Genomic DNA, 27,956 nt, shown 5'->3' on the forward strand with positions numbered 1-27,956 from the left:
TGGCAGGCTCATTTGCCCAGAGTACAAGCAGTGTTAGACTCCACCTTTAGGGCAGGGTTGACAGCCAACCCAAAGAAATTTTGCCTAGGGATGGAAGAAGTAAAGTATCTTGGTTACACCGTTGGCAGAGGTTTAATAAAGCCACAGCTTAATAACAAGGTGGTTCTTGGCGTTACAAAGTTTCAAGTTCACAGTAGAACACAGGCCAGGAAGCCAGCTGGCCAGTGCAGATGCTTTGTCACATGTCCATTGTTTGGGGGCTGCAGTTGTTCCGCCCATAGGTCGAAACAGAGGGGGGGATATGTGATAGAGGCACTGGAGAATTTGGGGATGGCATGTATGTGTGTCCCAGATTCCTGTCATATGTATTTAAACCCCCAGGAAAAGTATGTTTTACTAAGCAGATTTAAGTGTCGGCTTTTGGTAAAAGCCGGATAATGGGTCCTGGGGGTGTGGGTGTGAGAGAGAAGGGAGAGCTCCATCCACAGGGCCGCTTCAGGTGTTGGGATTTTTAGCCTGAGACCAGGCTAATTAATGATTACACCTGGAAGTGGCTCATAAGAGCTGTGTAGAGTTTTTAATGCAGTGTCTCACACACCCTGGGGAGAACAGACATTGAGGTTTTGTTCTGAGACACTGTGACATTGGTATGTGCTATGTTTGTGGTAAGACAGTAGGCCCTGCCACATGTAGAGAGGGAGTTACCTGTCTAGTTAGAGCCCAGACGGGCTAGGGTATATTTTTATGTTTTGTTTGTTTGATTATTGGTGTCACACAATAAAAACTGGTGCCGACCAGCTTGCATGAAAACCCAAGACTACTACTGTTTCCTGGCTGCTGTGTGTAAGGAGGCGTCTGTCTACCCCAGGAGTGGAGACCCTACCCTGGTCATATTACAATATATATATATATATATTATATATCAAAACAGAAAACTCAGCACTCATCATTGTTAATAAATAATTGGGCTTTGGTTCATAGATTGATCCATGCATTTAAGCCTGCAGCCCTCATCACGGGGCCAAACTTCTCTGCAGGTCCTACACTATCTGTGATACTTATGGAATCCTGGTAGCTGCTATCACAGAGTTTAAACTGAAAAAATGTTAACTGGTTTAAAGCTCATTGCCAACTAATGGCTTTTAGAGGCAAGGCTGTCACCAAACATAGCTTCTATCATACTACCAAACAGGTAGTATATATATATAAACACAGTATATAGATATACAGTAGATACAGATATAGATATATTGCACAAAAAATCCAAACAATTATACCAAAATGACTGTACAAAAAATACAAACCTAAAAATAGACAATACATTTATAAACTTGCATTTGAAAGACTGGGAAACCAATCCCTGTCACAAAACAATCCTTATAAAAGGTATCTCTATGAAATAATCATAGAAATCAGATGCACCGAGTTTCCTAATCAAACATCCGTATGTATATAGAGAGATGCAAGCTACAAAAAGATGTTCAGATAATTGTACTCATTCAGCCCCTTGGGCGCAACCATATGCAGTCTGTAGATCCAGCTTGATTCTCTCTTTAGCAAACACAAGTCACGGATATATATTAATCCAAATTATCCTTTAAAAGACACCATTTATATCTGTATAACAAACCACCCATTCTTAAGCTTACATTGTTTACAAAACAGAACATAGATGTAATTACCAAATTAAATTGTGAACATTTATGAAACTGTTGATTGATTATAGTCTGTTACAAACCTGACATTTGTAATGGCTAACTAGCCAGCATTCTAAAGCATGTTGACATTTACTGGACTTTGACACAATTTGTATATGATGCAAAGACAGACTGAGGGCCTGATTCAGACCCGTTTGCGAGCGCTGAGCGCTCACAAGCGGGTCGATGCTGGGCAAGTGCGCAGCCTCCGTTGTGCGCATGTGCAAGCCGTCGCTCCGGGTCTCGCACCTTTGGTGGGCGTGCCGGGGGTGTGGCTGCCCAGACAGAGGTGTTCCCATGGGAACCTTTACCGTCTGGGGCTGGCCCCACTGACATCATAAGTGATGTCAGTGGGTGGACTTCTTGCTCTGTAAGAGCAAGAAGTCCACTGGAACTTGCGGAAAAGAGACCCTACCACAAGGGTCTCGTCACAAGTCCGATGGTCACGATGGTCTTGACCATCGCAACCATCATCCTGGCCACTCGCACTAGCTGTGGGTGGTCACCGACAGCTATGCGAGCGGCCAGGAGGCCGCTAAAAAAAAACAATAGGCGGGCACTAATTCAGAGCGAGTGCTCTGAAAGAGTGTCCGTCTCTGAATCAGGCCCTGAGAGCAGAAAAACAATAAAATGGCTTGTAAACTCAATTTTGGTCACTCCTGATACAGTAGGATTATGCGGCTCCTTTCCCTTTGAAATAAGGTGCGGGGTCCGGCTCTTCTAAGGGGAACTGGGATGGGTCATGAAGAACACTCAATCCGCAGTACTATGAGACTCAATATGCCACAGTGTAGCACGACTAGCAAGGCGCTACATGGTGCATGGAGCGGCTCCACTGGCCATGCGCCCAAGATCCCATGTGCAAGGCCCGGAGCTGTCAGCTACCACAGCGCAGACATGATGACAGTGCCGCAAGTGTGCACTTTAAAGCACAGGGCCTGATTCAGACCCGCTCGCAAACGCTATGCGCTCGCAAGCGGGTCGATGGCCGGGCAGTGCACATGTGCCTCATGCGCACTGTGTGTGCGCAAGCCCCGGAGCGAGCAAGAAATCACTCGCTCCGGGGCTCGCAACAAAATGGGGTGGCTGTCGATGTTGGATCGACAGCTCACCCCATCTTGTTGGCGGGGAGGGGGGGTGGCTGGCCAAACGGATGCATTCCTGAAGGAATGCCTGCCATTTGAGGGCGGCCCTACTGACATCACTCATGATGTCAGTAGTTGAGCTTCCTGCTCTATTAGAGCAGGAAGCTCACTGGAGCTTGCGGGAACGAGACCTTACCACAAGGGTCTCTTCACAAGCCCGATGGTCGCGATGATCGTGACCATTGCGAGGATCACCTGGCCGCTCACAAAAGCTGTGAGTGGTCACCCACAGCATAGCAAGTGGCCAGGAGGCTGGCTCCACAAAAAAAATGCCCTGATTCAGAGCGAGCACTCTGAAAGAGCATCCAGCTCTGAATCAGGGCCACAGTCCATTTGTAATACAGAGACCCCACTTTTAAACAGAGACCACTACTAGTTTCTAAAGTCATGAAATCACTATAGTCTGGGTTGCAGTGTGTGACTCCCATCCCACTGGGTATGTGCAGTACTATGAGACTCTAAACGCCATAGCGCGACTAGCAGGGTGCTACTTGGGTACTGTATGGAGCGCCGTACACCACTTTATTGAGCACTCAGTACATCAAGCAGTACAGTGGCATAAAGTAGCATAGAAATGCCAGGTGGTGGGGTGTTGTGGATAATGTATTGAGTTCAGTAATGGTTGGATAACAATAGTAAACTTCAATAGCTTGGTCTTTATGCAATGCTGGGAGTGCGTCTTTTTGGTCAACACAGATATCTGTATAAATGACAGAACTCACACACCACCAAGTGATTTCTTTTTAATCCTGTAGTGAAGATTTAAAAAAATCTATATATATTTTCCAGGTCTCGAACCCGCGGGAAAAGCACTGTAGCAAGGCGAATAACTACCCTCTAGCCCACATGCCAGCCATATCAAGAGCTGCACCTCTCGTGTATGTGATGTGTCATCTGTGAATTACAGCATACAATGTGTACTGTAAGCCTCCATATGCCACAGCATAGTGCGACTGGCACATGGAGCAGCTCCATTGCGCTTGCGCCAGAGATCCCATTGCAACCCCCAGAGCTGGCAGCCACCACAAGTCTGGGACAGCGCCGACATTGAGGCAAGTGTGCGTTTTAAAATGCTTAGTCAGTTTGTAATATAGAGACCCCGCTTTTAAACAGAGGCCACTACTAGTTTCTAAAGTCATGAGATGCCTATAGTCTGGGATGCAGTGTGTGACTCCCGACACACTGGTCATGTGCAGAGTACAATGAAACTCTAAATGCCATAGCGCGACTAGCAGGGTGCTACGTGGGTACTGTATTAGAGCACCGTACATCACTTTCTTGAGCACACAGCAGTGGAATAAAGTAGCATAGAAATGCCAGGTGGTGGGAAGTTGTGGATAATGTATTGAGTTCAATAAGGGTTGAATAACAATACTGAACTTCAATAACTTGGTCTTTATGCAATGTTGGGAGTACGTATTTTTGGTCAACACAGATATCTGTATAAATAACAGAACTCACACACCACCAAGTGATTTCTTTTTAATCCTATAGTGTAGATTTAAAAAAAACAAAAAAAAATGTCCAGGTCTCGAACCCGTGGGACAAGCATTGTAGCAAGATGATCACCTAACCACTAACCCACACACCAGCCATATCAAGAGCTGCACCTGTCGTGTATATGATGTAACGTTTGCAAATGACAGCAGACAATGGGCCTGATTCAGACCCGCTCGTGAGCGCATCGCGCTCACAAGCGGGTCGATGGTGGCTCAGTGCGCACGTGCGGTGTGCGCAATGCACGTGCGCAAGCCCCATAGCGAGTGAGAACTTCACTTGCTCCGGGGCTCGCAACAAAACGGGGTGGCTGTCGGTGTTGATCGACAGCTCGCCCCATTTGTAGGCGGGTAGGGGGGATGGCAGCACAAACAGAGGCATTCCGGAAGGAACGCCTGCCGTTTGTGGGCGGCCCTACTAACATCACTCATGATGTCAGTAGTGGACTTCCTGCTCTATCACGACCATCTCCAGCCCGCTCGCACAAAGTGTGGATGGGCACCCACAACTTAGCGAGCAGGCAGGAGAATAAAATAAAAATCCCCACCCTGATTCAGAGCACGCGCTCGCAAATAGCAAGCGCCTCTGAGTCAGGCCCAATGTGTACTATGAGCTTCCATATGCCACATCATAGCGTGACCATTGGGCTTGCAACAGAGATGCCATTGCAACCCCCAGACGCACCGACAGTGCCACAAGTGTGCAGATTAAAACCCCTCTTTCAAACAGAGGCCCTGATTCAGAGCAAACACTCTTTAAAAGAGCTCGCTCTGAATCAGGGCGTTTTTTTTTTTTTTGGAACCGGCCACCTGGCCGCTCGCTTACCTGTGGGTGGCCAGCTGATGGTCGCAATGGTCGCGACCATCAAGCTTGCGACAAGACCCTTGTGGTAGGGTCTCGTTCCCACAATCTCAGTGATCTTCCTGCTCTAACAGGCAGGAAGCTCAACTACTGACATCACGAGTGATGTCAGTAGGGCCGCCCTCAAATGGCAGGCGTTCCTTCGGGAATGCCTCCATTTGGCCAGCCACCCCCCTCCTCGCCTACAAAATGGGGCGAGCTGTTGATCAACATAGACAGCCACCCCGTGTTGTTGCGAGCCCCGGAGCGAGTGATTTCTCGCTCGCTCCGGGGCTCGCGCACACTCGTGGCACATGCGCACTGCCCGGCCATCGACCCACTTGCGAGAGCATGGCGCTTGCGAGCGGTTCTGAATCAAGCCCGGAGCTCACTACTAGTTTCTAAAGTCATGAAATCACTATAGTGTTTGTCTGGGGACAGCGCCAACATTGGCACAAGTATGTAGAGTAAAACGCACAGTCAGTTTGTAATATAGAGACCCCTCTTTCAAACAGAGCCTGCTACTAGTTCCTAAAGTCATTAAATCACTATAGTCTGGAACAGCGCCGACAGTGCCGACATTGACGCAAGTGTGCAGCTTCAAATGCACAGTCAGAGTAATACAGAGCTGTGCGTGCGTGTGAAATATTTTTACAATAAGTACAGGACTCGCACACTTAATGTAATGTTTTAAAACTTTATTAGACATTCTTCTACAGCTCTGATTCCATGAGGAAAACACTGTACTATAGTGTACCGAAACACTGCTTCTGTCAGTCAATCATCAGGCGGTGATACAGAAAATGCATTGGAAATCTGACACATGCGCTGTGTAGTTTAGGAAAAGTGACACCTGGTGGACAAAAATTTGTATTACACTTAATGACTTTTTTTCCAGTGCTATGCTACTTTCCGTTACTAAACATTCTGGCGTATGGAGCAACAAACTAGCTGGGCACATCTGTGCTTTAGTAAACTCCTCTCGGGGAGACAGGTTGCGTAATTAGGCCCCTCCTCCTCATGGTAAAATATTGAGAAGTGCAGCTCTGTGAAGAGGAAGAGGAGCCGAAATATCTCAATTATCATAAAATCGTGTCACTTTGGCCCCACCCCCTCCCCCCCGGGCCGCGATTCCTGGTATTATGCTGTCCACTTTAATAGAAAATGGGCAGGATGGGGGAGGACCGCCTATGCTTCTAGGAGCCTGTGATACTCCTAAAAAAAAGGATGTCTCCCGCAGGCTCTGGGAGAGTAACTTTGATTTTATCCCAGTAAGGGAAGTTGGTTATTCTTACAGTTCAGTCTGTGGGATGGGCAGAGATATAGCCATCATCTGCAATGCTTTCTCAGACACCCTGCATAACTTAATGGTCATTAATAAATTAATTACGTTTTGCTGTCATTCAAGTGTTGTGTGTGTTAGTGATAACTGTTGGGAGGAGTGGTGAGACTGCATTATAAACAGCTCTAAGAAATTGCATGGGTATGTCAGTATTTTTCCATAGCATGTTATTATAGCAGATATTCATTTAGGTCATAAGCTGTTTGTGGTTTCAATTTCTTTATTTAGCATCACCCCTCCTCCTCACTTGTGAAACAGGTTCTGAAACTCTATACTTCACAATACAGAAGAGAAGTAAGACATTTGGTAATTACATGTTCTTAGTCTGCAGGCCTCTTTCATAAGAAACAATTCAGAAAATGAGACTGGTGACCACAGACAGCTCATGACCGGTGACAGATGCTGGTAATCCCATAGACCTTTATATGCTCATTCACACAGGAAAAAAGATAATGAGTCAAAAAACACTTGTAATACAATATAGTAGTACTTATCTATAGTGTTCTATATCTGCCTTTAGGATAAAGCTGTTTGTTAGTGTAGTACAATGCCGTGATGTGTGAACTCAAAACTGACTACTCAGGCAAATTTGTTCACATAAATGTTCCCATTGTCAGCAATAATGTGGCGGCCAGATCATCAGGTCAGGGCTGTGAGGATCTGGGGGACCCGTGTGCCAGACAACCACTCACCAGCCTAACCCCCCCATCCAAACCTCACACCTGAAGAGGGAAGGTGAGTGATGCGAGCCGCAGTAATATAAATATCCAGAGTTGTGGACCCACCTGCAGGTATTGAGCAGAGAATTGATGGTGGTTAGATCTTGGCCCGGAAAAGAGTACTTTAGAGCCACAGATGCTAGACTCATCTAGAGTGGGAGTGTCCGAAGCAGGCGTAGGCAGTTATGGAATACACAGAGGAGAAAGCCACATAAAAAGAAAAAAAACTACCTCACTTGCCCTAAGAATTGTTCCAACAGCTGACAGAGGGCCTGATTCAGACCCGCTCGCGAGCTCTGGGGCTGATTCAGAGGCGCTCGTAAGCGGCCGCTCGTTCGCTCCGAGCGATGTTCGCACATCTGCACATGCGTATGGGTTTTAGTACGCATGCACGAACCAGTCATTGCGGTCGAAAATCGTGTGCACGCAAAATAGCGAATGCCTGCTAATTTGAGTGACAGAATGAGGGTGGTAACAGGGGAAGGTGCTTGGAAACGGGGAGTGCAGATCAGATCGCAGGCGTGCCAAACGGTCAAAACGGCCGTTTTAAGGGTGTGCATAATTAACAAAGCAGCGTCATCTACCACGTCACTTGGTTGTCTTTTAGCCTGAACTGTTCGCATGATTGCGGTAGGAAAATCCAACCACGAGCACTGCGAGCAGTTCAGACGCCTTTCGATGTACTCGTTTAATCTAATAAATAGCGGAGATGACGTATGATGTGAGCGGCCAGGGGGCGTATTTTCCAAAATAGTGAGCGCATGTTTCGTTCGCTCATTCAGACATAGAGGCGTCAACAGACCGCAAAGAGCGAGAGCTTATTTTAAATAGCCAGCCCCTTTTTCTGAAGGAGCGTCCGCAAATAGCATCCTGCTCTGAATCAGTCCCTCTATGCGCTCGTAAGCGGGTCGATGGTGGCCCAGTGCACATGCGCACGACGGAACCGGCTCCGTCGTGCGCATGCGCGAGACCCGGATAGCGATGGGCAATCCGTCGCTCCTGGTCTCGTACCAAAGGGGGCGTGCTGTCGATGTTGAGTGACAGCACGCCCCCTTTGGTGGGCGGGCCGGGGGCATGGCTGCCCAGATGGAGGCATTCCCATGGGAACGCCTACCGTCTGGAGCCGGCCCCACTGACATCACAAGTGATGTCAGTGGGAGTGCTTTCGGCTCTGTTAGAGCCGAAAGAACTCTTGGGCTTGCGGCAACGTGACCCTACCACAAGGGTCTCGTCGCAAGCCCGATGGTCGCAATGGTCTTGATCATCGCGACCATTTTCCTGGCCGCTCGCTATAGCTGTGGGTGGTCACCCACAGCTATGCGAGTGGTCAGGAGGCCGTTCTAAAAAACCAGAGGGTCGGCCCTGATTCAGAGCGAGCACTCTGTCAGAGCGTCCGGCTCTGAATCAGGCCCAGAGTCCTTATAGGTTATGTCCAAATTTCTCCATTGATGTGATCCAATACATACAAATAGAATAAAATAAAAACACACATTGGAGTAATACTTCTGAGAAAACAGGGCAGAACACCCCAGAAATGTATCCAAATTATGTATGGAAACAGGTGTATAAGTCCTTCCCCAAGTTCAGGTAGTGCCACTGCTGTATAGAATCACCTGGACATGAACAGAAATTCACACTGTGAAGATTCTTCCATGTATGCCTGTGATACCCCTAAAAGTGTTTATTGTTTGGGTCCTTGGTTCTTTGTTAAGGATATAGCTAAATGTATAGATTCATATATGTACACAGTAGTAGATTGTGGGGAATGCTAGTTAATATACCTTATACAGTATGTGCTAGTTGTTATACCTATATACAGTTGTCATATGTGAAAATGTCCAGTTTATTTGTATATGTGCCTCTCCCTCATGGAGGGAGAATGGGGCCAGCTTCCACTCCGGACACAGGGAGCCAGTTGGCGCGTGGTCAGGGACAGGACATTACCACCCCAGCATAGGGGAAACCTTCCCCTTAGAATAGTATAGGTGGCCAGTGAGTGGAGTGCCGCGTGCGGTCCGCGGGAAGCGGACCCGCACGCGACCGCTGCTACATAAGGAGCACCTGCATGGGCCGTTGAAGGTTGGCCTCAGCCAGTGCAGTGGAGCAGAGCTACTGTAAAAAGCATCCTGTACCTCAGGGACATCGGTGATGGTGCCACGGGCAGAGAGAGAGTTGCCCTGAGGTAAGAAGAGCGGGACTTACCGAGTGGCACTGTAAAAAGCTACTGCCATCCTGAGGTAGCAGCAACGGGAGCAGGGCTGCACTTACTGGAGCGAGTTGTGAGCCGGAGCTGAGAGGAAGCTTCCGGCAGTGTCGGGTCCATTGAGGAAGCAGCATCAGCAGGACTGCCCGTTCATTCCCCCTCTTGAGGTGACTGACAGCTGGGAGCCAGAGGCATGGCCTGGGTGGAGCTCATAAGCAAAGTGCCGGGATTGATGGAGGAGGAGAGACTGTACTCTGGGGACAGCCTAAGCAGTAAAGCTGCCTCTCCATTACACGATGCGGGGACGACAGCACGATTACGACGCCGTCGTCTCCCGCAGGGTGAACTGCACGCAGATCAATCATCCCTGAACATGGCAACCCGATGATTGATGTAAAAAACGACCAGCGGGCGCGCGGTCATCACTGGTTGTTTTTAACCTTTACTGCCCGATTTGCAGGTGATTACCAAGCGTTGGAGCGATAATGACCGTCATTATCGCTCCATCACTAGGTTTAATCGCCTAGTGGATGGGCAACAAAAGAGGAGACGGGAGGTATCAGACTCCTTTGAGAAACCCCTCCAGTAGCTCCTAGTCAGAGAATAGATCACCTTAGTTTAGCCAGTGTGACTCCAACTAAGCATTACCTCCCCAAGCTGTCCTAATAGCAGTCCCCTTGAGTAATAGCCACTGGGACCCAAAGGAGCACTATTGATAGTCTATGTGCATGACCTTAACCCTTTTCAGTGGGTAGCTGTACAAGTGATGCAAGTGAGATAAGAGATTAATCTTCAGGGATTGTATAGAGAAGGCTTAAAGTATACCATAGTGCTCAATTGTCAGCAGGGCCGTAGAGATCGCCGCCGGGCCCAGGTAAAGAGGGGGCGTGGCCTAATCGTGGGAGGCGTGGCTACAACCCCTTGAGAAGAAAAAGCCCCACACTTTTGCAGTGCCACGTAGTGAGCATAGTGGTCGCTGCGTAGTGAGCTGTGAGCCCCTCGGCCCGGCGCAAAGCCAGCGGGGGTCGAGATCAGTGTGATCACGCCCCCCTCACGCTGTGTGCTGGGCTGCTGCAAGGAAAGAGGAGGGCGGGGGGGGGGGGTAGAGCTGGACCCAGGCCCCCGCCAGGCCTCTCTGGAAGCCAGGGCCTGGGTGAATTGTACCCGCCCCCCTGTCTTGGCGCCCCTGATTGTCAGAGGGGCTAAAAAAACTAACCTGCGGTAGCTATAGTATTTACAGAACCAGATGCTGAGGAGATGAGCAATAGCCACATCAGTCTACTGAATCTTTATGAGACACAATTACTAGTGTAGCCTGAGAGAAACCAGTTGAGTTAAGACAAATAATATAATTCTGCCATGCTACGAAAGCATTACCCCATAACACTACAGGACGCTGAACATTGTCACTGTAGCTATTCAAGTTGCACTAAATTAGCTAAGGTGTACTGCCAGTGAAAGATACAGCAGCAGTGGATTACAGTCAGAAACCAGTACAGGATGTCCTAAATAGTGATCCTTGCAAACACAGGAAGGCTGTTACCGGTTGAAAGATTATTAACTCTGTTAAGCTACAACAACCCAGGCAATGTTTGCAAACCCTGAATACTATTGAGATAATCGCTTGCATGCAGGGAGAAACTTTGAGACTATTGTATTTTGTGTTTTTTCTTGGCTGCACCCGGTAAACGTGGGAATAGATACTTTACTTATGTGGTTATACATAGATGTGACGTTATATATATATGTTTGCCATTAACCTTCTTCTCTGCAGTTGGGTCGCAAGTCTAGTGTTCCAGTTATAATAAAATTTCCTGATACCAGTGTGCTTTTCTGTCTGAAAGTACAGTGGCCCTGATTCAGAGCCGGACGCTCTGACAGAGCGCTCGTTCTGAATCAGGGTCGTCCCTCCTTCATTTTGGAGCGGCCTCATGGGTGACCCCCCACAGCTATAGCGAGCGGCCAAAATGATGGTCGTGATGGTCAAGACCATCGCGACCATCGGGCTTGCGACGAGATCCTGCGGTAGGGTCTCACTGCCGCAAGCCCTGGAGTGCTTTTGGCTCTATCAGAGCCAAAAGCACTCCCACTGACATCACTAGTGATGTCAGTGGGGCCGGCCCCAGATGGTAGGCGTTCCCACGTCACCGGCACGCCCACCAAAGGGGGCATGCTGTCAATCAACATCGACAGCACGCCCCCTTTGGTGCGAGACCCATAACGACGGCTTGGCTTGGGTCTCGCACATGCGCACGACGGAGCCGCCTCCGTTGTGCGCATGCGCACTTGAGCAACATCGACCCGCTTGCGAGCGCTTAGCGCTCGCGAGTGGGTCTGAATCAGGCCCTGTATGTATAACAAATTACATTATGAATTGTTGTTCTGTACTGCAAATGTAGAAGTTGACACTAACGTGAACTGATCTTGTTGAATAAATACATAATTTTATTGCCATTATTGCCTGTATCTATTTGTTATCATTCCGGATGAATCCATGTGATCCAGAGACAGTGATGCTCAGTAAGGAAATACCCCAACATACTACACCTAGAACAGTACCCTCAGCAGGGTGTTATTTGCCTACTTGGGTCAAAGGAGTATAGGCACATATAGGATTCTTTGAATCCTTCTATACAATACAATTGTCACTATATACAGAAGGTTACTCCTGATGAGTGTAAAACAAATGAAAAACAAAAAGCTATAATGCAATATGTAGTTGCAAACATAAGCTTTGATTGTTAAAAAATGGAGAAGTGTCCATACCTTAAAGATGGAAAAGACATAGGCCCTCATTCAGAGCCGTACGCTCTGAGCAGAGCGTACGCTCTGAATGAGGGCCACCCTCCATAATTATGGAGCGTCCTCCTGGACACTCGTATAGCTGTGGGTCACCACCCACAGCCTATACGAGCGTACAGTTTGATGGCCGTGATGGTCGTACAAAAGCCTGTGGTTGAGTTTTTCAACAACAAGGCTCGGAGTGATTTTGGCTCTATCAGAGCCAAAATCACTCCCACTGACATCACTGGTGATGTCAGTGGGCCGGCTTCTGACGGTAGGCGCTCCCTAGGGAACGCCCCCGTCAGGGAGGCATGCCCACGGCACGCCCACCAAAGGGGGCGTGCTGTCAATCAACATCGACAGCACGCCCCCTTTGATCAGACACAACGAGCGAAGGAAAATCCTTCACTCGTCGTGTCTGGCGCATGCGCACGACGGAGCTCCCGCCGTCGTGCGCATGCGCAGTGCAGAACATTGACCCACTTGCGAGCGGACAGCCACTCGCGAGTGGGTCTGAATCAGGGCCATAATCCACTGCACTACTGAAGATAGGACCCAAGTTAGTCAAAAGGCAAATGGTAATGTATATGTGGTCAGGACACGGCACCACAAAAGACACTCATTCAACGGGTTTCGGTGTATGTTTCAGCAGAGAATTAATAGAACTATCTGGAAGACGCTTTTTCCTCTACCCCTCTTTCTAATTCACTTAACACAGAGGATGAGACTTTAGAGGGACATATGAATAAATTAGAAAAATATTCTCAGCAAAGAAAACAAAATTTGGTTGGCAACTGTTACCCTAGAGCATTATATCTCTACCCAATCATCCCCAAGGGACTCAGAATAGACAAAAAGGTATCTTTCAATAACATATCAGAAACATTTAAATGTAAGTGGAACCAGATCATTAGCAACTGTTCTTTTTCATTGATTGAATTGATTTTACAAAAAAGAAGGAGCAAAATGAAAAGCTTAAGGTGCGTATTAACTTGTCGATATAAATGAGCGGTTGAATGATTACGACATCGTAATCGTTCAATCGCTCATTAATTGTGCATAAATCGGGCAGTATAATGTCGGAAACAACCAGCGATGTGTACTCCAGCTCGTCGTTTCCGACATCAAACATCGCCTGGACACGCTGGTCAATTTGTCGATAATGACAGATTGGCCATGTTCGGGGTTGAGAGAGGGTGTCTGCACTGAACGACATAACATTCAGTGTAGGCACATTACAGGATGAGGAACGACTATTGTAATCGCACTGTCGTTACCCCATCGGCAAGTGGATACGCACATTTTGAGGAACAGATTGCCCAGTATGAACTCCTTATCAGCCCTTTTACAGATATGAAGATTATAAACACTTTGACAATTGTATCATTCTAACAATTCAAGTAATGAAAGGGGACTGATTGCTAAAAAGAAGAAAAACTAGAGACAAAATTAATGTACTTTCTGGTGTTAGGCCTACACAGCAGTTGGATAATAAAAGGATGAATATTTCAGACACTGCACCATCTATTTCATATACTAATATTACCAAAATTAAAAGTTTCCATTCAAAAAAATCTGAACAGAAAAAATCTGCCTGCTCAGGCCCCCATAATTTTATTCATCGTGGCTTTAGAAAAAATCTATTCCTGACCTATAAATATGCAAGAACCTGGATCCCTAATAGTGTGAATTACCTTTTTGAACAGTGGGCCTGATTCAGCTTTGGAAATAGAGTGAGATATCTCACTCAACTGATCATCTTGGTGAAACCATGCTGCACTGCAGGTGGGGCAGATTTAAATGTGCAGAGATATTTCGATTTGGGAGGGAGGTGTCCAAACTGACATGTAAACTGTAGAGTAATAATAAAGCTGTGCAGTGTTTGTAGGCTACATTCAAAAGCAGCCAGTATTTTCCCCACATGCAAAAAAAAAAATGTATTTACACCCCTTGCATTGCAATATGGTTTGTCCAGGTTCACAGTTAAGTGTTATTTCTCAATCTCTTCCCAAAGCTGAATCAGGCCCAGTGTTCCCATTGGCAGAAGTGGAGTAACCCATATTTAGGGAAAGAAAGAAATAACAGATGTTGGATAGAACCAAAGAAAAGGTGGAATGTTGTTAGGCAACAAACACAAGAAACTTCCACACGCAATCGTTTTGGGGTATTAAATAGTTAAAACTATGACCACGATTTTTTATGGAAAGCAGGTTTCTTAAAAGGAACCCTTAGCTTTTCCCCAAAATCTCACAACCAAGAATAGAAAGATTAAAAGAAGAAATAGAGCAGGAAAAAATGAAAAATAAAATCTTAAAAAGCATAACAAACTATCTTCTAAACAAGGAATAGTTGAAAATGAAGACCCTACTACATCCCATGCATCTGCATGTTTGACCCTAGTAAATATGTTCTGGATGAATTAGAACTACAGGTATTGCAGAAGGGTCTAAAGTTATTACCCAACAGTGATATCAACTATTTACATTTATATTTCATTTTACAGGCGTTTACATCAGAGCAATGCACCACACAAGATAATCAGAATCACCACTTATACTAAGCTTCAGTGTGATCCATCCAGTGCCATGTTTAAAACATTTAAATCACTTTGCACTAATTATGTCAATTCAGGGGCTATAAGTACTGATATTTCTGAATATTTGAGTAATGATAACTTTTCAGTTCTGGTACTGTACTTACTGCTGAAAATACATAAATGTATTAGTAACCCTCCCGGTAGACCCATCATACTGGGCACAAATTCCATCACTTCTAATTTTTTGCTAATTATTGACCCCTAATTATAGCCCCTGTTTATTAAAGAGAGATAATATCTAAAATACTTTAGAGATGTCCTCAATCAACTATCAAACCTTATTTGGGAAATGATTTCTACATCATTACTGCAGACATTTCATCACTGTATACTATAATCTCCCACATGGATGGGATTAGTGCCATCAGAACTACAGTGCTTTTTAAAGAGAAGCAATGGATGGAGCTGTCTGCAATTTTCTCATTAAGGGGATCACATTCATATTGCAGAATAATTACTTTAATTTTGATGGCTCTTTCTATAATCATCTTGACAGTACCGCCATGGGCATCAGGTTTGTGCCCAGCTCTGCAAATCTCTTTATGTCCAAGTGGTAGGAAACACACATATGGTCAGGGCATCGCTGGAGTATGAACCTAGTGCATTGGTCGCGGTATATGGACAACATTTTCTTTTGTGGAAAGAAGATGATAACAGTCTTAAACATTTTTTCTAATTATCTGTACAATAATACCCGTAACATTGTTGTAAGTTTCTCCATCAATAAAACAGACTTAAAAATTTAAATTATTGATTTGATTAAATTATTGATGGGAGGATTGTCGCAAGTAATTATGTCAAACCAATGGATTGCAACACCTATATTGATATTAAAAGCAATCATTTACCCCAATGGCTCAATAATATACCTAAAGGCCAACTAATAAGGTTACTACAAAACTGCTCAGAGGATGTAATATATAAAGAACCAGCTAAGAATATTGTAGAAAAGTTTGTAAAAATAAAAGGTTACAGACGAGTTGATTTGAAGAAAACCACTGACGAAACCGTGGGAGGAGCCACGGGAAACATCAGGTGCATGCCGAGATCATTCCACTGTTCACTTGTGTTCTTACAGACTGTGTCCCAGCAGCATGCTTGAGGTCTGGCACCCGCTAACACTGTTTATCATCTTCAAGCTATGAGCCAGTGCTGTGAGACGATTCAGGTAATGGGATTCCTGCTGGCCCAAACCTTCTATTATAGAGCTGTGAGCTGGCGCTGAAATGGACACTGATATTAGAGGAGCCATACAGAGGTGTTTGGTGTTTGCAACACAGATTGGAGGCTTCCTATTCTGGAGCACCTCACCTCGGATACCAACTATTGCTTCTCTATATAGCCTTGACACACAGGCCAGTCATCCAGGATATACTAGTTTATATTCATACTGCAACTATAATTAAGCAATTATTCTAGCGAAATACAAGTACATCGAAAATACAAGTAGATTGTAGACAAAGATCCCTTTGCTAGTTTGGACTCATGCTTGCACTTTACAAGGACTTGCTAGTAATTAGCATCTGTGTGTTAGGCACTATTCCATATTATCTGGATATGTAGTGTGATAGTTTTTAAATATACAGACACATTACACACATTTTAATGTTACTTTTTTAAAATAAATTGTATCAATTTATTGCACACAAGTTTCTTGCATAGGTTTTTTCACAATTCATTCAACATTGCTTTCAATATATAGCACTGTGTCCTTATATATTGATTAACCAAAGTAAGGATACATGTAAGAATATTCACAGTGTGAATTTCTGCTCACGTCCAGGTGATACTATACGGCAGAGGGACTACCTGAACTTATACACCTGTTTCCATACTGTATGTCATGTGGACACATTTCTGGGGTGTCCTGACCAGTTTTCTCATCAGTACTACACCATTGTGTGTTTTTATTTTGATCTAGTTACATGTTTTGGACCACATCATTGGAGACATTTGGGCATTACCTATAAGGACTCTGGGGGTCATTCAGACCTGGTCGCAAGCGGCGAGCACTCGCAACCGGGTCGATGTTCCCCCACTGGGCATGCGCATGTTGGAGCCGGCTCCGACGTACGCATGCATGAGACCCGGCTAGCGACGGGTGCTCCGTCGCTAGGGGATCTCTCAACAAACAAGGCGAGCTGTCAATGGTGAGTGACAGCTCGCCCCGTTTGGGAGGCGAGCAGGGGGGGTGGCCGGCCAAACGGAGGTGTTCCCGATGGAACGCTTGCCATTTGGGGGCGGCTCCACTGACATCAGCAATGATGTCAGTGGGGAGGTTCCTGCTCGATCAGAGCAGGAAGCTCCCTGGGGCTTGCGAGAGCCGAGATCCAACCTTAGGGTCTCGTCGCAAGCCCCAATGGTCGCGATGGTCTTGACCATCATGACCATCACCCTGGTCAGTCGCTAGAGCTGTGGGTGGTAACCCACAGCTTAGCGATCGACCAAGAGGTAGCACAACAAGATGTCCTCATTCAGAGCGACCTCTTGCATCTAATGACCGCCTCTGAATGAGGTCCTCTGTCAGCTGCTGGAACAATTCTTAGCACAAGTGAGGTCATTTTAACTTTTTATGTGCATTTATGTAAGTTGGTGACTTATTATTAACTTAGTATACTGGAAAAAGCACGGGGGATATTATAAAACCCTGTGGGACACCGCAGGGCAGTGGCACTGGTGATGAAGAATTTACTCTCTGTGACCTGCTGGTGAGAAATTATTTGAACCAGCGATCCAGTCCACAGAAGTTTTACAGGAGCTTAATTAGAATCCCATGATCCATGGTATGAAATGCTGCAGAGAGATCCAGAAGGCTTAAGATTGAACAATCACCTCTGTCTCTTGCCATTAGACGATCATTAAGTACACATACCAGGTCTGTTTCAGTGCTATGTCTTCTCCTGAGTCCTGACTGGAATGTATCAAAAATAGACAGGTGGGTTTCCAGTTGCATTGCCACCACTTTCTCAATGACCTTGCTTAGAAAAGGAAGATTTGATACCGGTCTGTAGTTGGTCATGCAGTCGGGGTCCTTTAGTGGTTCTGGAAAAATGCCTGTCTGCTAAGAGCATTGAACAATTTTTTGCAATTACAGGGCCAATTATGTCCTTACGCCTTATGAAAACCTTGGTTGAGGCAGGGTCCAGATCACCGGTGGTGGGTCACAACATTCGAATAATTTTAACAATGTCTTTTGCATCCATTATGTCAAAGCTGTTCCATGAAGACAGGAGGCTTACCTTGGCAGACTTGGTAGCTTGGCACTCATTTGATGGCACTATATGGATTCCAGCCTGGATGGAGGATACTTTACCTGCAAAGAATGTCAGTTACTGATACTCACCTTAGCATAAGGAGGGAGTTCTGAAATTTGGAGGAGAGAGGGGGGGGGAAAGGACAGCATTCAGGCTTGGCCCTAAGTAGAACTAGCCAGAACTGCTGTAAGGATTGCAGGATGGCAGCCAGGCCCTGATATGAACCCTCTGCCCTGGCAGCTGTTATTTCATGAAGACCTCATCATTCAGCTGGATATAAATCCCTTGCCCTAACACTTTTTATCACATACAGTACTGTAAAGGGCATGTCATTTGTATCTTGGCTGTGGAGATGATGCAGCTCAGAATGCAGGTGCCGGAATCCTGACACCAGTCAGAATCCCAACGCCAGCATCCCGACCGCTGGCATCCCGATGGTAAGTATTGGGGATAGGGTCAGGCACAGGCACTAGGGGGATGGTTAGGGTTAGGCTGCGTGGGTGTGGCATAAAAGGTAGACAGTTAAAAAATCGACAATGTCTAGATAGACACCAGATGCTAGACAGGCAATAATTTGACAGGGACAAAAAGTCAACAGGTACAAATGGTCGACAGGATCAAAAGGTCGACATGAAAATGGTCAATACCCATTTTTTGCTTTTTACCCTAATCTTCACCCTAATCCTAACCCTCCCATTGGTGTCTAACCCTCCTTCCTGGTGCCTAACACTAAATATCAGGGTAAGTTCCTGACCCTAAATGTCCCTTCTAGTGCCTAACCCTAAACCTCCAGTAAGTGCCTGACCCTAACCCTCCCTCCTAGTGCCTAACGCCAACTAAAAAAAATGGGACCATTTGTGTGTCATCCATTTTAACCTCTTGACCCTGTAAACCACTTGAACCTGTCGATATTTTTCCAAGTCGGCCATTAGTGTGTTGACCTTTTGACCCTGTCAATCTTTAGACCCTGTCGACATATTGCCTGTCTAACATCTGGGGCCAAATGTTATAGGGGGAGAGTTTAGAAAATGTGATAGTTTTCTCACACTTTTTAAACTCGGCCAATGTAATAGAGTCAGAGAACAAAGCAACAGAGCAAACTCGCATGTTTTTCAGACTCAAAAAACTCTCACGATTTAAAATCTCATTCAGATGTTTTTCCATTTTGAAGATAAAACTCGACCAATGTGAGAGATTACTGCTAAACTCTCTCATTTTCCAAACTCTCACCCTATTACATTTGCCCCCTGGTGTCTATCTAGACCATACTTGCCAACTCTCCCTGATTACCAGGGAGACTCCCTGAAATAGTGGCAATCTCCCTGACTCCCTGAACAGTCTAGCAAACTCCTTGATTGCACCTTACCCCCATTATGTAGCTGTTCTATAAAAAAGAAAACAGAGACATATACATTCAAATGGGATCATTAGTATAATTTCCCTGCAATGATTATAAGGCACAATGATACTTATGGTTATATGCATTTTCTGAAATGTATCTGTATGTTTTTTCATCAACATGTAGATCTTACTAACTGCTTTGAATATCACTTACATTTGGATTAAAATGTATTTTATGACATGCCTCTCCAGGGCCGGCAACATAAATCTCGGGGCCCAGTACACTGATGTCTCTGGGGGCCCCACCTTCTCACCACCACACCCGATCCCATACATACCTCCCCTGCATGTGTGATATGTGAAGCATGATAATGTTAACTGAAAGATATGCCAACCTTTACATAAAGTAAGTATAGACTACGACTTACCACGCTGTGGGCCTCATTCAGACCCGGTTGCAAGCGCTGAGCGCTCGCAACCGGGTCGATGTTTACCCACTGGGCAAGCACACGTCGGAGCCGGCTCTGATGTGCGCATGCGTGAGACCCGGCTAGCGATGGGCGCTCCGTCGCTCCAGGTCTCGCATCAAATGGGGCAAGCTGTCGATGTTGTTTGACAGCTCGCCTCATTTGGGAGGCGGGCAGGGGGACTGGCCGGCCAAACAGAGGCATTCCCAATGGAACGCTTGCCGTTTGGGGGCGGCCCTACTGACATCAGCAATGATGTCAGTGGGGAGCTTCCTGCTCGATCAGAGCAGGAAGCTCCTTGGGGCTTGCGGGTGCCGAGACCCAACCTTAGGGTCTCGTCGCAAGCCCTGATGGTCGCGATGGTCTTGACCATCATAACCATCTCCCTGGTCGCTCGCTAGAGCTGTGGGTGGTAACCCACAGCTTTGCTAGCCACCAGGAGGCCGCACTTCAAAAGTGAAGTGGTCACTCTCATTCAGAGAGAGCGATCGCTTCTTGCGACCGCCTCTGCATGAGGGCCTGTCTCTCTGTCACTTATGATGCAGGCTGTAGTTCTTGTCTACCATATCTTCCATGGTCTTCTTGATGACAGTGCTGTGGATGCCTCAGGGGTAGGAGGGATGGTGTCTGCAGCCAGCCATCCTCAGTCCTCAGCCTCTTATCACCTTCCTCAAATTCAGCTTCTCATCACTATACTCATAAAGCTCCAAAAGCTCCTCATCACCTTCCTCAGCCTCAGACCCTCATCACCTTTCTCAGCCACAGACCCTCATCACCATCCTCAGCCCAAAAGCTACTCATTACCTTCCTCAGCCTCAGACCCACATCACCATCCTCAGACCTCAGCACATTTGTCAGATCACCATCACCTTCCTCAGCCTATCACCTTCCTTAGCCCCCAACACACTTCACCTTCCCCAGCCCTTAGTTCCATGTCTCCCATCACCTTTCCCAGCCTTTAGTCCCACTTCCATGACTCCCATCACATTCCCCAGGTTTAGTCCCATGACTCCTATCACCTTCCCCAGCCCTTAGTCCCACTCCCATGACTCCCATCACCTTCCCCAGCTCTTATTCCCACTCCCATGACATCCATCACCTTCCCCAGCTCTTAGACCCACTCCCATGACTCTCATCACCTTCCCCAGCCCTTAGTCCCATGACTCCTATCACCTTCCGCAGCCTTTAGTCCACTCCCATGATTCCCATCACCTTCCCGAGCCCTTAGTCCAACTCATAACCTTCCTTAGCCCCCAACACCCTTCACCTTCCCCAGCCCTTAGTTCCATGTCTCCCATCACCTTCCCCAGCTCTTAGTCCCACTCCCGTGACTTCCATCACCTTCCCCAGCTCTTAGTTCCACTCAAATGACTCCCATTACCTTCCCCAACTCTTAGACCTACACCCATGACTCTCATCACCTTCCCCAGCCCTTAGGGCCTGAATCAGGGCGGCCCCTGTTTTTTTTAGAGCCAGCCTCCTGGCTGCTCGCTATGCTGTGGGTGACCACCCACAGCTTTTGCAAGTGGCCATGTGACAGTTGCGATGGTCGTGTCCATCGCAACCATCAGGCTTGCGACGAGACCCTTGTGATATGGTCTCGTCCGTCGCAAGCCACAGTGAGCTTCCGGCTCTAATAGAGCCGGACGCCCACTACTGACATTACGTATGATGTCAGTAGGGCCGCCCCCAAATGGCAGGCATTCCTTCAAGAACACCTCCTTTTGGCCAGCCACACCCCCTCCCCGCCTACAAAATGGGGCGAGCTGTCGATCAACATCGACAGCCACCCAGTGTGTAGCGAACCCCGGAGCGAGAGAATTTCTCTCTCACTCCGGGGCTTGCACACGCGCAGTGCGCACTGCCCGGCCATCGACGCGCTTGTGAGTGCATAGCACTTGCAAGTGGGTCTGAATCAGGCCCTTAGTTCCATGACTTCTATCACCTCCCCCAGCCCTTAGTCCCACTCCCATGATTCCCATCACCTTCCCCAGCCCTTAGTCCCATGACTCCTATCACCTTCCCCAGCCTTTAGTCCCACTCCCATGACTCCTATTACCTTCCCCAGCCCTTAGTCCAACTCCCATCACCTTTCCCAGCCCTCTGCCCCTTTTACCTTCTTCAGCCCAGAACCTCCATCACTTTCTTCAGCCCTAAAGCCCTACCCTCTTCCCCTCTCCACCGCAGCCTACCTGAAAGACGGGGAAGATGTGCAGCAGCATGACCTATGACGTCATGCCGCCGCATTGATGAAGGTCATGTCCGGCCTGGACTGCATCTGAGGGACATCAAAGAGCTCAGCGCTGCCCGGGCCAGACTACAAGGAAGCTGGGTGGTGGGTACTGGCAGCCAAGGTGTGCCAGCCAGAGCTATCTGCCGTCCACGGCCCACATTGTGCCTGTCTAGACATCGGGGCCCTTCTGGACCTTGGGGCTTGGTATGAGTGTCCCTGTAGCCCCCCCCCCTGTTGCCGGGCCTGCGCCTCTCAGATGTAGCAATACACGCTCACTTTACTGCCGCACTCAGGTGTTGCTTTCACAATCCCCCGGAAATGCTTTTTCAAAATTGGGCAAGTATGATCTAGACATTGTCGACCTTTCAGCTGTCTATCTGTAGTTTAGTATCCAGGTTGGGGGGGGGGGTTGAGGGTTAGGGGCAGTGGTGGATCCACGGGGGCGATCAGGGCGATCGCCCCCCGTACATATAGCCCTGATTCCCAAAAGCACCGCCTACTTAACATTAGTGTGTCAGGCAAGCTCAGGCAGCTGTGAGCAGTCAGTGCAGCTGCAACGCAGCATCGTGATGTGTCATGTGATTGACAGTGACAGACTGTCTGACTCACACAGATAGACACTCTGGGGCTGGGCAGCATGGCGGCCATGGCGCAACATCGCGATGTGAGTAGTGTGACAGTGACAGACTGTCTACTGTGACTCACACAAAAATATTCTACTGTGACTGACACAAAAATATTCTCCGAGGCCGGGCAGTGTGACGGGTAGGCATAGAGACTGAGTTAAAAGTCTCTTCCATGGCTGGCCCCCTTATCCTCCTTTGCGCACGTGCAAGGTCAGAATTCTGACATGCACAGTGAGGACTCCGGATCCGTCGAGGTGGGAGCCATTTTAATAGCAGCGGAGCAGACTGGGCAGGCTGATGGTGGTCAGACTGAGTTGCAGACTTATCTTCACCTGAGTCCTGCCTGTCACTTTTTATTGTAGAGTGCTGCCAGTGAGTAGTGGAACATATCATTAGGGGTCAGGGGGAGGGGAAGGGAGCAGTTCTGGGGTCTGGTGCACATGTGGGGCTGAAGCCAGGAGGGAGCCTGCTCTGTGGGACTTATTATTATTGAGGGGGCCCAGAGGGGTCTGGTCTGGTGTACATGTGGGGGTTGGGAAAGCCTTCTGTGGTGGCTTATTATTATTGTGTGTTCTCAGTGGGTGTCTGGTGCACATGTGGGGCTAGAGGGAGCCTGCTCTGTGAGGCTTTTTATTATTGTGGGGTCCCAGGGGTGGTCTGGTGCATATGTGGGGCTTGGGCGAGCCTTCTCTGTGGGGCTTATTATTATTAGGGGGGGTCTGGTACACATTGTATGTGAGGATGTTTGATTCTCTGTCTCTGGAACATATTACCAGGTCCCCGGCATCATCTTCAGCAGCAGCTGCGGAGCAGTGCTCGTGCAGTGGCCGGATTGCCGTGCAGAGCGTTATGGGTCCTGCCTGTCCCTTTTGCAGACTGTGAGTGGAGCTTATTATTATGTGAGGCGGGTGGGGGGGAGTCTGGTGCACATTGTATGTTAATGAATATTCATATTCAGTTTGTTTTATTTTTTCAGTATTTGTTGAAAATGGGAGGGGCAGACCTGTAAGTGGGAGGAGTAATGAATAGAGAGGGGTGGAGTTAACATTCATTCTAAAACCACCCTCCTCTAAAAGTAAAGTCAAGATCTGCCACTGGTTAGGGGTAGATGTAGGGTTAGGATACTTGCCAACAGGTGTCTGTATCCTAACCCTATCGGGATGCCGGCATCTGGATTCTGACTGCCGGGATCCTGAGAGCCAGGATCCCATACCTAAGCCCTGTAAAGACCTTATCATCAGTGGGATATAAATCCTCTGCCCTGGCAGCTGTTATTTCATAAAGACCTTATCATCCAGCTGGATATAAATCATTTGTTTTTATTACATACTGTAACAGTTTTTATTACATATCATCAGTGGGTTATAAATCCTTGACCTGGCAGTTATAAAAAGTCTTCACTTCAGCAGCTATAAAGTAGCTACAAAGTATTAGCTCTGCAGAAAACTTACTTTATGACTGGGGAAATCGCAAAAACTTCCAATACAACCATACTGTGTTCCCGTCTGCAGATCATAAAAGAAATAAGGGAGAGAAACAGACACTTTAATTAATAACTCTGTTAACCTGGGTTAAATATAATATAGTGCTCTGCATTGATTAGATATATGGGCCAAATATCATTCAGTTGTTCTGAGATAGACGAATACTGGAATTCTTGTGTATAAATAAACTTTCATATATCAGACTATTTACTATGAGTAGTTAGGACAATAAATTGTAGGGTGAAGTATGACTTAAATTTGTTTACTCAGGTATTAATATTGGGATGGAGCTCAGCATAGAGGGCCTGATCTGATTCAGCAAGGATCGCAACTGCAACCACGCACGTAATTGGCCTATTGTTGCATTCTGGGAATGTGTATGCATCGCAGTGTGTGTGCATGAACTCACCACTGCAATTGTCACTGTGATCGCAGTGAGTACACAGACCCATCGCTGATTGATTGACAGGAAGTACCGTTTGTGAGTGGTGACAGGTGGGGGGGTTGGCAGAACGCAGGCGTGCCAGTGCGTTTGAACGCTGTTGCAGGGGCGTGCATAAATTACCCACTGCATATGCAGCTTGAGCACTGATAGTGTGTTATGGGCTTAGCAATTTCTGAGTAAGGTCTAACCTTGTGCAATTGTGCATGATGGTCTGATGTTTCTCAATGTTACCGATGATTTTGCAGTTTTACTAAGGAATACGGATGTGAGTAAGGGGAAGTGGGCGTCCTTATGTATTGCTAAGATTTCATTGCGATCGCTGTGATTAACATCCTCGCAGTCAGACTGTGTGCATAATCACAGCTGCGATCCATACTGAGCCAGGCCCAAAGTAAAGTTTTTAGGAAAGACACTTTACATTTTGTTGAATTTTGTTACTCAACTCACACCTGTGGTAACATAAACCGTTGGTAAGATTTGATTCATTTGTTTTTCTGTTGCTCATGTGGAACAAAAGCATTTAAAGTTGCGAGTGTTGAATAGAGAGTTAAATCTAGTCTATATAAGTAGTAAATGTATGAGAAAATATTCTCAGACTCTTCAGGAAAGCTCCTTAGTCTTTTCGGGAAATAAAGAAAGTTGTTGGTTGCTAAGTCAGGGGAGGGAGTCCTTGCCTCTCTGTTGTGAAATATTCTCCCGATAGAACCAAAAAGAATTCTCTTAAGAGACCAGCCACACCACACTCATCTGTCCTCAACCTGTGAGTAAGGGTTTTTGTATTAAGCAGTGAAAAGCGTGGAGAAGTGGATCAGGGGAGAAGTTGTCCATAGCAACAAATCAACTCTCAGGAACAACTGAGACAGAGCACAATTAAGCTCAGGAACTACATGTGACACCAGTACAAAAAGGGATGCATTACGTGTTTTACCATTCCATTGCCCACTTATTTACAAAGCAGCAATATGAATTATTCTTGCTCGGCATGAGTAAACTTGCATGGAGCTACAGTAGACATGACTAGAAGAGCTGATTAACGTGACTGCAGCAACAATGACGGAGGACACACCTGTATGCCCCATAATGTGGAGGTTTATACAGGTGCTTTCAGAATATTTTCCTGGGATGCTCTAAAATCCCAATCCTCCCCTGTATATCGATGACTAGAATGGTGTCTCTCAGAGCCGTAACTAGACTTTTTTGTGCCCTGTGCCAGGAAGAGCATTGGCGCCCCCCCATAATAAAAATAAAATTAAATAGGGCATGGTCTCCTATCCAAGGCAATCCTACGGCAATCGCCTCACAGCCATTCGTAGGTCACACTCTACTTTGTTCTGTCTGAAAAGCTGCGATTGGCTGGTGTTCCTGATATATGAGGAGGAGCGAGAGTTGCAGATATTCAAACATTTTATTTTTTTTTAGGAAGGGGAATATCATTTCTTATATCATTTTTGCTCATTTATTAAAAATACAGCTTGCAGGGCATGCTGGGTCTTGTAGTTCCACAACAATTGAAGAGCCATTCCTAAGCCCAATATAAAAATATGTTTAAACCTTAGTGTAACACCCCTAAACTGGGTTCTATAGGAATGGTATTTCTAGGTTCTTTCTTAATTTACAGAGAGGTAAAGAGGTACGTATGAAACGGTTTGGAACAAAAGTATTGGGTATTTTATTGCAGCAAAAGAAATTATGACATAACAAATTGCATCTGCAATAACAACTACATTTACAATGTCAATTCACACCAAATAAAGCAATCAACCAAGTTTTATTATTCAGGAACGATGCTTCCTTGTTATCGCCACATATTCCTCTCCTCCTGCTAATGTCAAAGGGTTAATACATGTAATACTCTTTAAGCAACATTTAAACAGGAATACATAAAATCAATAACCTCAGTGTATTTATCAAACAGTAAAGCTGGCCACACATCTAAAGATTATCTGTCCAACCAGCCAACTAGTTGATTGGTTGGAATGAAAATCTGGTAAGGTATGAAAGCAAATGACAATCTGCAATTTGCTCCCAAACGCCGGAAAATGGACAAAAACTGTTGTTTGAACAAATAGTTTAGATCAAACATTTAACAAACTTGTCTGACGACCATTTTCATCTGTTTTCTGGCATTTAGGGGCAAATTGATGATCATCGGTTACTCCCATACGTTACCAGATTTTAATTCCAACCAATCAACAAGTTGGCTGGTTGGATGTAAGTTGGTCTAGTGTGTGGCCAGCTTAAGTAATAAAAAAAAAGAATAACAGTTTATATCTTTGTAGCCTGTAGCTACCTATTTTCCCTAAAACCTATTGACTAAAACACTACCCCAAAGTTCATGAGCTCATGTACCCCTAAAGTCTTGTTGGTGTACACTTCGTTGCCCGGGCTAGTAGTTAACTGCTCTGATTTTAACCGGTTTAACAGTAATAATAGTTCCACTGTATATGGCTGTATAAGCTGAGCTGATCCTAAATGCAGCTGTCTCTTTTTACAAATCCTGGCTGACGACTTTTTGCTACTTTGTAATGAACACAATCATATGAGGGTAATCAGGATCGTATTGCGACTATTGTTGCGAGTTCACATCTATAAATCAAACTAATAGGAGTAGCTCATTTGCGATGTCCTTTTGCTACACTGTGACTTAGCTGCGGATTTTTCTGAAGGCTGGCAAAAATGCGGAGTTTATTTAACTGCTGCTGCTGCTAGTTTCTTTATTTCCTAGCCGGACTCCCCTCGCTGCAGTAATTTATCAGAGTGAGTCTGGGATGCTGATATGTCCATAGTCAGTGAATTTCCTTTTTAAGGGTAATCCCTTCTAGACAAGAACAACTCTCTGCACTAATGACTGTGTACTGTGCAAAGGACCTGCTATGCTTAATTAGCTGTCCACGGCCGTCGGCAGCCGGTAACTGTAGTTGGAGTAATGACGGAGGGGGTTAATTCTTTCACTATATGCTGTACGGGCGGCTGCTATGCTCTGTGACTTTTGCTGGCTGTTTGCATTGTAGTGGGAGTTGTGTGGTAAAGTCTCTTACCCCCCCCCGGGAGTCTTTCTGAAGTTTCTCGTCCTGTCTCTCCCCTTGCAGAGCCAGTCGCAGCTTCCACTTGCCTGGACCAGTCGCAGCCTCCACTCGGTGTCAATCTCCAACACCCCGTCTCAGCCACGCCTCCTCCCGACAGGGCTTCCGCTTCCTGCCGAGATGTCTCTCCTCTACTCAGGGATGCACCTGACGTCTCTCCTCTCCTCCGGACCGCTAGCCGTCGCCACCCGTCTCCTACA

At 46.5% G+C, this 27,956-nt stretch overlaps 1 long non-coding RNA gene across 1 annotated transcript; it reads right to left on the bottom strand.

The window, feature by feature from the left end:
• On the bottom strand, positions 1 to 27,956 carry LOC148514816 (uncharacterized). Its single transcript, XR_015879454.1, has 3 exons — positions 27,712 to 27,956; positions 24,196 to 24,249; positions 1 to 84 (listed from the first exon to the last, which is right to left on the bottom strand). It is a non-coding gene; the product is annotated as an uncharacterized LOC148514816 (long non-coding RNA).

Source organism: Taudactylus pleione, unplaced genomic scaffold, assembly GCF_031769625.1.
Source record: "Taudactylus pleione unplaced genomic scaffold, aTauple2 ptg000258l, whole genome shotgun sequence".
Classification (NCBI taxonomy): domain Eukaryota; kingdom Metazoa; phylum Chordata; class Amphibia; order Anura; family Myobatrachidae; genus Taudactylus; species Taudactylus pleione.